The sequence below is a fragment of the Aquila chrysaetos genome, chromosome 13, assembly GCF_900496995.4.
Source record: "Aquila chrysaetos chrysaetos chromosome 13, bAquChr1.4, whole genome shotgun sequence".
In the NCBI taxonomy this organism is placed as follows: Eukaryota; Metazoa; Chordata; class Aves; order Accipitriformes; family Accipitridae; genus Aquila; species Aquila chrysaetos.
The window spans coordinates 26726513-26736495 of NC_044016.1; positions in this window are offsets into that span (position 1 = coordinate 26726513).

The window sequence follows — 9983 nt, forward strand, 5'->3', positions numbered from 1 at the left end:
TTCAAAGCACGGTGCTGACTCCTGCCCTCGGCTGGGAGCAGCGGGCAGGCCGCAGCGCAGCGGGGCGCAGCCGGGCGCGAGGCCTGGCCGGCTGGCCGGGGACGGCCTGTGCAGCGCGTTTTGGGCCAGGGTCGGGCCCAGCTGTGGCGAGGGGGGTGTCCGGTGATGAAGGCCTGTCCCAGAGGCACAGGGCCAGTGCAGGAGGCCATCTCATCACCCTGCAGCATGCCTGGGGCTGGGCTTGGCGGCCACTCCTCCATCAGCCCGGGGTTGACTGCAGAGTGGGCTTCATATTGCCCTGTCCTGATGTTCAGTGTATTCACTGTTACTGCATTTTTCCTCCTTTAAAATCACTTTAACACGAAAAGAACACTCGTAGAGAGGAAAATGTAGACTGGGTCTTTTAATGGGTGTTGAATGCACAGAAACACTACATGCCATGCTGGACCTCAGAGATGTGGCACAGACCTTGCCAGCACACGTCTCCGAAGCTCTCCGAGTCCAGGTCCCTTCAGCACAGGCTGGATCCTGACCGGCTTCGGAGCCCCGTGATGGAGGTCAGGAAAGTCTCAGCTTTGATACTGCTGGGCTGGCACACCTCCAGGATTAAAGGCACTATTTGCTTCCTGTAATGCTTTCGTGAACCTGCGTTTGCTTCTTGTCATAACACCAAACCAGCAAGTGCTGGATGAGACAGAGAGCCTGGAAGGCAGTGGCAAAGATTATAAGAAACCGAGCATTTTACTACAGCTTAAAGCAAAGAAATTCTCACTCTGACCCTTTAAAATAAGGTCATCTCAAAAGACACAGAGAAAAAGTGTAAATCAACTTATTGTTAACAGTGACACGCTGTTTTTGTTTTTATACTGATAGTAAGAAAATCTCTGAGAAGTTGGCTCGAATGAAAAACCATCAAACTGTAAGAGCTGAAGAAACACACACACAGTGCATAGGACATTACCTCTGGGCTCAAGAAATGATGTTTCAGTTTCTGGCTAAAACACAGATTTTCCCTCCTGTCTTGAGAGGTCAGTCTGTTCTACGTTTCAGTGCCGCCTAGAATACCAGAACTGTTGTTTGAATAATACCGGTTATTTGCTTGATTAAGGATTGTTAATCAACCTCAGCATAATGTGAAGCTGAAAACACCTGAAGTACAGCTCTAGAGATAGAAGTGCCTACAGGCCACAGTCCTAGGCTTCAGAAGTGCCCCTGCCACTAAATCAGGCGCAGACCCAAACTGCCATGAAACAGAGCTGTGTCCAGAGCCAGTGTTATTGTTCGGCAAGGTCCACGGAGGGTATTGTGTAGAAGGCTGCCCATTCAAAGAAAGGGAAAAAGGACACATATAAAGACATTTCAAACGTATTTTACTGTTAGATAAAAAAAAAGAGTTGAAGAGTGTTTGTCCAGGAAGGGGGAACATGTGTCTTTAAATTTATCATAGATAAATGGGCAGAGGGAACAGCAGCCAAGATTTCCTTGTCTGAGAGGCTGAAGCTAATACTGTCATCTGTGGTTAAGACCCATTTGTTAAACAGAGTATGCCGAGAATAAAGAAAATCAAGTCTCCCTTCCCTTTTTAATTTGACTTAATTAGCCGTAATTCCCCTTACTGAAATAAAGGCATTTCCAATTGCAGGACACATTTCTGTGCCCTTACTTTTGCTAATACAAATACATAGCTCCGCATGCGGGGAAAGCAAAAGCTGAACAAATGTGCTGCAAAAACAAGATGCTCCACTACACTCACCTCCTTCCTTGGGAGAGGAGGACAGAACAAACAACACGTGGCAGATGTTAGCCACACAGTTCAGTGCCCTACTGGGAGGCATGCAAATACTATCGTGGTACGCAGGCTGGGAGAAGCTACATAAGAGAAAACAGCGCACTTGTTGTACGTGTGTCAGATTTGCCCCTCCATAGCTAGGAGGAGACATGCACTCATAGCACGGCATGGAGTACATAACGCAATTATAATTGGGTGCAATATGTTCACAGCATTTAAAAAAATGTTGTCTTAAAAAACTGAGTGCCACGTTCAGATGGCTTAAATTCCCTATGAGCCCCTGTGCCTACTGCTTCCTACTGGCTGCTTCTGGTCCTTCAGCGGTGCCCAGCCAAGAGGAAACTTCAGGGCACAGATGGAGTTCAGGCTAGACAGTCCATAACCTTCACTGGATCCCGCTGGCATCCTGTGGTGCGAAACCTGCATCCCAGAATTACTTGGAGCAGTCGTCCTCCCGAACCCGATGAGCACACTTGCCTAAAATAGTTGCTTGCAAAGGTGTGGCGAGGCCAGCCTCGGGGCTCGCAGAATTGCTGAGGGGGACTGTGAGCCTCAGAATATCCTTGTAATTCATCTGTAATGTTAAACTTTAAATAACTGCCTTCCTCTCTCACTCCTTTCTACCTCGGCTAAGAAATGCGACATGCACTGTGTAAAGGGACTGTCACCAGCTGTTAATAAGAAAGCAGCTTTAGCTTCTCTCCGCTTCTCTTGTTCACACGTAGACAGTGTTGGAAATCAGTGAAAACGGGTGTAGCCCCTCTGCTACCGCCACCGCCACCTCCCACAAAGAGAGCAAGTGAGAAAGGGAAGAGGAAAGGTTGAAGAAATGGGCTGACCTACTTAGGTACTGCGAAGGACGAGCATGCGGGCTCCGAGTGCTGGGATGGCTGCGCGCGTTTGTTCTGGGCACCTACTGTTACCCTGGCATCCCTCCAAACAAATGGCTTTACACCCAATTCCAAAACAGCTCCTTCCTCCTCCTCTTCAAAATATGCCCTCCCCACCGTGCACGCTCTCCCTGTGATCCTTGCCGCCTTGGTTTTAAAACGGCCGCTTCCCCGAGCAGGCAGCCAGCCCCTGTCTTCTCACCCACCTGTTAATACCTGGCCTCCTGTTTGTCACATGGCAGCTCTGGGCTCTCGACCAGGATCCCCCCCTGCTCCTGTGCCGCAGCCACTGCTTCCGGCATGGGCCACCTGTCCCTCCTGTCTCAGCTGAGAAAGGACAGGACCTAACTGCAGGGTAGGTGGCTGTCAGCGAGCGGACCCGGCTTGCGAGGAGCGGTTTCCAGAAGCAGGAAGGAGAGAGGAGGCAGGTCTCCTTGCTCTCGGGAGCCCTGACTCAGACCCCTTCCCGCGTGTCGCACGCCGCCCCCTCCCCTCCGCTGGCTCCGAGCCCCCGAGTGGCATCACTCGAACCCTGCGAGTTAGCCAGCCTGAAAATTATACCCACTGGGATCTGGCCAGTTTGCAAAGCCTAATATCAGCGATTGCAAGGTGGGATCAACGCATTCAGGCGACACAAAGATTGCATTATAAACCCTTTTGGATTTAGATGGCAAACGATCCTTTTGCTCTTCAGACGGCATTTCTGGCAATTCAGAGCAGTTACAATTGCTCGTCAGAACAACCAAAAGTGCTTCCCTGGCAGCACGGCATATCTTACTGAGAGACTGGAAGAACCTTCTTTGGTTTCTATATAAAACCCACTGATGACTCATATAGGACTCAGAAATTGTCCTAGTTAGAGATAAATGGGAAGATACACTGCAGATCTGGAGAGTGAAGCTTGAGTCACAGAGCTGGAACTGGGATCAGAAGGCAAACTTCCCCGAAGTTTGGGGTCTTAGGGAGACAAAGAGGGGTTAGTTTGCATTTTCACGCAAGCATCACATCTGGCATATCTTCTTTCTCTTTTCCTTCCCACTTCCTCACTGGATGTGTTCTGGAATACAAGAGGTCTCGTAGTTCCTTTTATGTCTACTCCCTCCACCGCCTTTTGTCTTGCTTCACACCAGCGATGTCTCAGAGGCAATTAAAAGAGGTTCCACTGAGCTCCACAATGCCACATCAGCTTTGGTCCCTTACCAAAGACTACGTAATGACATTACACACACAAACCGCAGTGAAAGATCATTGCTAAGGGTAGCAAAATCAAGTGCTGAGAAGCTAGAAAAGGCCACTGCTAAGCTGGCTTGTGGAGCTTCAGTTTGGCCCCTCTGTGCAGACGCACATTGTGGCAGTCTTTAATTACAAGAGCGTAATCCTGCACTGCTTGTCCCACAGAACTCCTGCCTCATGCAGCTCATGGAGCAGGTGGTGCTCACTTAATGAGCAGCTATTTGTATTGGGTCTGTGCTCAGCACAAGACCCCACGCCTTGTTCACCGAACACTGTTCAGACCCTGATGCGAAGCTGGAGTGGTTCACTTTCCTGCAGGCTCTTCTAGTATACTTACCCCTGTTGCACTGGTGGGCTTCATTTTCATGACACCTTTCGGAGATGAGAAGGTGGGATTATTCCTGTTTATAGGTGGTGGATTACACAGGGAGATGAGAAGGGTCCAGTTCTTTGAGGTGACCCCTGCAGGGCCCCTGGGCTTTCTGTGCTCCACACATGGGCTCCTACCTGCATGTGGGAGCTCAGGACTTCTACACAAAAGACTGTAGTAGGCAATCTTAGTGTCCACTGTGGAAAATCTGCTCTCAATGCTTTGCCTTATATCATGTAGGATCTTCTGGAGCCGTCCGGGATTTCCTTCATATACAAATATTTGCCAGAAATAATAGTGGGAAAGAGATTCTCTCAGCAAAACTTTTACAGCTCTTGCACGCTAGTTATCCAAACCACCTAATTTTAAAATATTCGTATCTCTAGGAGTCATTTAATATACCCTTCAGTTATTTGTAGATTGGAAATGACTTTCACATCTTCATGTGATACTGATATGTTGCCCCACTTCTTTCCAAGTAGAACGAAAATATGCACTGAGTATTTCCGCATCATTAACAATGCTGGCACTCCCCCCCCCCCCCCCCCCCACTAATAGGCTGATGCCAATTCCTTTTGCTTCTACTCTATTAAATAAATAATTCTTGACCTTCTCAGTCTGCTGTTTCCCCTGCTCTTTGAACCTACTTTGTTTTTGTTAAAACTTGGTAAGTTATAATGCCTCTTATTTGGTCTTTCTTGCCCTAAGAAATGGCTCTTCTTTGCCTCGCAAACAGAATGAGTTTTCAGACAAATCTGCCGTTTTTCTTAATAGTGAAACCTTGCCCTCTTGACCATATAATGACCTGAGTATTCTTACACACCATTCTTGGTTGCAAAAGAAATTTGCAAATTTTTACTCCCAGTTTTCTTCACGTTTCTTATTAGCCCTTCTCAAGTGTCAAGTATACGTACTACAGTGGATACTGTCTTTGGTGTAGTGAGTGCAGTCAGGTCACGAAAAATGTCCCTAAGCAGCCACCAACTTCCAGTCCATTGATCTTCACACACCATAAGGAAGTCCCAACTGGAATTCCCTCATGCTGGCTGCCACGTCTTTTGTGTCAAAGAAGTCTCATCTACAGTGTTCTCCTGTGAACACATTTCTCCAATTGGAGAATCCATTGAGATCCCCATAACAGTACAGTTCTTTCCAGATGCTGTAGGAAAGTCACTAAGATATGCACTCTGCTGGTCATGGTTCATCTGCCCAGTCCTCTTCATGCTTTGACCTGTTCTGCCTCCTGCCCTCTAAATGATTTATGCCCCAGCCTCTCTGCTCCCTATTCTTGTATTCTTGTTTCTCTTGCCTTCTAGACTTCAAATGTATTTAGCCCGGGCTCCTTACCTCACTAGATCCAGTCCTACCAGGAGTGTCACTGAGGCAGTAAGCTGACTGAGCAGAAAGTACTCAAGGTTTTGTGATCTGATCTGCAGTCCCGATTCCCTGATCATCTGCATCAGAGACCTCGACAGAGCCTCTGCCCACCTCTCTGGAAGCCAGTTGAGTGGTAACCTGATGAATACCTACCTACAAGAATTTGGACATGTTTGCAGGTCCACCAGCATAAACATAACCTGAGGGTATCATACGAATATAGTCCTGTACACTACAGATATGGCCCCTCTTCTCAGTGCTGGCTCTAACTCAGCCTAGAGCAGCTATTACGGGGAAAGGCTGGCTTCTCTCCCATAACGCTGGCCTCGGGCGTGCTTTGTTATTTCACGGAGAGGTACATGTTCAGTCTCTATTGTCTCTTGGAGATAATGACGAGAGGAGCATGCTCTATGACAGTTGCATTCTTGGGGGATTTATCTGTTAACATCTATAGAGTCTCCACTGAGCAGCTATGAAGTGAGATTTTTTTTCCCCAAAAGCATGTGTTGGCCAAATTAGGTGGATTTTCAGAAAGATGGTACAAGGCATATCCCTGAAGTCAAGGCCAATCCCCTGCCAGATTTCAAGCCCTGCTTCGAAGCATGGGAATGCTACAATGGTTCCAAGAAAAAGTTGCCAGAACATTTAAATTTGGGCAAAACAACATATTTTTCCCAAACCTCATTCTTGGAAAGGCCAAAGCTGATGGATCAGAAATTTAAAAAAAAAAACAAACCCAAAAACCCCCAATCAACCTGAACAGTATGGTAAGTTTAACTTCAAATCATTAATGTTTGGCACAGCTGTAAGCTGCCAAAACCATGGTCTTGTAATAAAATAATACTTAATACATAATAATTAATACTTGCAATAAAAAGCTGTGGGCAGTTTTTATAATAAACAGCAGGCCCAAATCACTTGTAATCATTATTATCCCCCCTTTAATTTTTTGTATGTTTCTGTCTTTCCCTGTTGTTTACAAGTTAAAGCAGATTTTCATGCATCCTAAAAGGTCTCGTAAGGTCAACACTTCATATTAAAATATGCAATGGAAATAGATACCGTGCACTTAGTTTCAAAAACAGAAATCAAAATTACAAAACAAAAAATAAGACTGGGAATTTGCTATTTTTTATTCCACCAGCACACCTCACAAATGTCAAATTTCTTAGCTGTACAATCAATAAGTGAGGCGTAGAAAATCACTAAATATTTTTCATCCCATTCTGAGTAAACACACAAACTGTGACTTATTTTTATGGAAATGCACAGGAGTGTCTCCTTGGCTCCAAAATTAATTGCCACATCCAAGACAGCTAAAAATGAAAAATTTTGAAAATGAAAAAGTTCTATGAGAACCAGTTTTGTGCAGACACCTGAGGGCCCGTTATCACGCAGTAGTCGCTAACTGAAAGAGTCCAGCTCTTAAAATAAGAGTCACCAATGACAGCATTACAACCGTGTCACTGTATCTTTCCTCTCATGATACTGGGTGTTATCACTTGGTGCCTTGCCGCAGATGTTGTATAGCCAGAACTTCTTTGACTTGAAAGTGGCTTTTCCTGCGCAGAGAATTGAATTTTAATTTCTGATTTACTAGCTACAATTTTTTGCTCTTGTCTCAGTGACTTTTCTTCCTCACTACAAAGCGTGCATTCAGATAGCTTTTTGAGAGTTGTCTCCTCTAGCTTCCCCAGGGCAGCAGAAGCACTTATTTTCCTTCACGAGATGGCTGAGCTCCGTGGAAACCCTATTAAATGGTTTTAGAATCAACATGAAATAACGTAGAAATCATCTGTGGAAAATTGCAAAGGGTGGAAACGATGTCGTCATATATTAGCAATGCTCAAAAATAAAGTAAAATAGCTCCACAGGGCTTTTCCAATATTTGTGGAGTGGCACATCTCCAAAGCACACTCAGTAAGGACAGGGTGCTTTTGGAAAGCTTATTTGCATGCACCCAGGCATGCAAGCACACACACACATGGACTGCAGGCACAGAGCTATTTTGCTGGCTTGGAAGAAGTCAAGTGTTGGAGGACACTAGTCAATGAGCTGCTGCCTGCTGCCAGGCTGAATAGTGTTTCTCAGTTTTTCTGTCCTGGCAGTGGGTCACAGCTGGGAAGAGCAGTCCTGCCCTGCCCTCTGCGCCCCTGCCACTCCCCAGCAGGGCAGGCAGGACGAGGATGGCCGGCACTGGCATCCCCCGTGGGAGACACTGCACGGGAAGGTGCCAGCAACGCGCTGGGGGTTGTGCTGGCCTCTGGGAGGGGAGAGAGGCGGCTGGAACGAGCTCACGCCCCAGGCCAAAACCTGTTGGGGAGAGATTTAATCAAGGATTATATTCACAAAAATTCAGGAAACTGGGTATCATACCTAGCAGAGCCATCCTGACATTTCCAAGTGCACTGCTTGCTGATGACGATCTCCACGCATAAACCTGGTGTGCCCCGCTTGCCTCTCATTACGTTTGTGGTAGACTTTCACTGAGGAAAGTTGCAGTCGTAACCAGCTTAGTTACTCATTTTCTCCCCGGCCCCCTTAGCACAAGTAATGAGCATCTAAGGCTCTGAAATGGGTAGACAAAAGATGACAGCATTTCCTGAGATCTATACAGCACATAAATATTTAGCATTTGATTTATGCCGTGTTGATGCTATTTGTCAATTGCCTTATTAAAACCCAGAAATTTTGAGAGAACGTTGTAGACGGGAGAAAGGAGAGGAAAGTCTTCCCTCTGATGTTGGAAATAAGGAAGAGTCAGAGGTCTACGTGTTGTGGGAAGAGTGAACCGCTCTGTTGTGTCTCTGATCACTGTGGAAGCTGCTGCTCTGCTTTTGGTTCACAGCCCAAGGGAGCAGAAAGGATCTGCTCCTTTTAATAGGCAGATAGAGCTGTACAAAACCCCTCCACATCAAACCTGGTGGATCTGGAGTTGTGCTGCTTTTTCCTCCCCCGTCCCCAACTTAGATCAACATAGCTGCGAGGACGCTGATGTGCCAGTGAAGGCAAGGGTGAGCTCAGCTGCACATCATTTGTCAAGCGGGTGAGTGTGTGTGTGTGTGTGTGCACGGAGCTGAGTCAGGGTGAGGGCATCTTTTGCCGTGGCCTGGGGGAGCGGAACAAAGGGACCGACCGGCAAGATCGCAGCCCCAGAAAGTTTGCGGTGGTTTTGTAGTCAGTAGCCACTGTACCAGTCATCTCTGCATATTTTAAAAATGACAGGCAGTTCGGGCATCTGCTTACATCAATATTCTGTAAATACAAGGATAAATTGGTAGCCCAAAACAGTGAGAAAGCTTTGCATAGGTTCTGTTTTGAATGCTATTTATTACACAGCATGATATACACAGAACTCTTATTCATGTCAGTGGGAGTTTTATGCAAACATGGAAAGCAGAATATGGCTCAAAATTGTAACTTGATTTGCTGGAGACAGGCCTTTCTGCATGCAAGGCTGCGAAGGCAAGTTCTCCTCTTCACACAAAAAAAGGTGCAAACCCGTTACCTAAACGCAGCGTAATAAGGAGGCTGTGGTAAAGTGCGGAAAGGTCCCGCTGCCTGGCGTTATTTTACACCAATTCACATATCACCGACAGGAATGAAGAGAAAGAGAGAAGGGAGCAATACTGGAAAATATGCATAGCTCAAATGTTTCCCTACAGAATTTGGTTCTATTCAAATTTGCAACTGATTGTTTTTAAGGGATAAGTGTATTTCTAGAGATGGGATATTATTATGGGGAGATGGTAAATTCTCTGTAGATAATGATGTACTTAGATTGCTGGTAAAAAAGCAATTTCTATCCCCCTGGCATCATCTAACCTAAAATGACTGACCTGAATAATCATAGCTTTATGGGTTTATAGATTTACTCTTTTGCTAGGTGTTTTGCTTTGTTTTTAAAAGTAGTGTTGAGAAGACCTGCCTTCCTGACAACATGAAAGTTTAAAAAGTAAGGATATTTATTTTTTTCCGATACTTATCTAAATTTTTTCTTGCCCTAAGAGTTAGAAATCTTATTTATACTGGCTTCTTGCCCACTAGCACTCTGACTGCTTTTGAACGGTACTGTAGCGACACTTCAATTTGAACTTTCAGGAAAGCATATACCTTAAATATACCTTAAAGTAGCCAAATTTTATTACATATTAAAACAAGTGGCCACAGAGTTTGTGTAACTTGGAGTTCACAGATGAAGAAACACTGTCCATGGGAAAACCCAGATGCTTTGACAATACGGCATTAGTACCGTATAGCATTGCAGCACTGATAAAGATCTGCCACTGAAGGCTTGGACATATTTATCACCCAGAACTCCTTC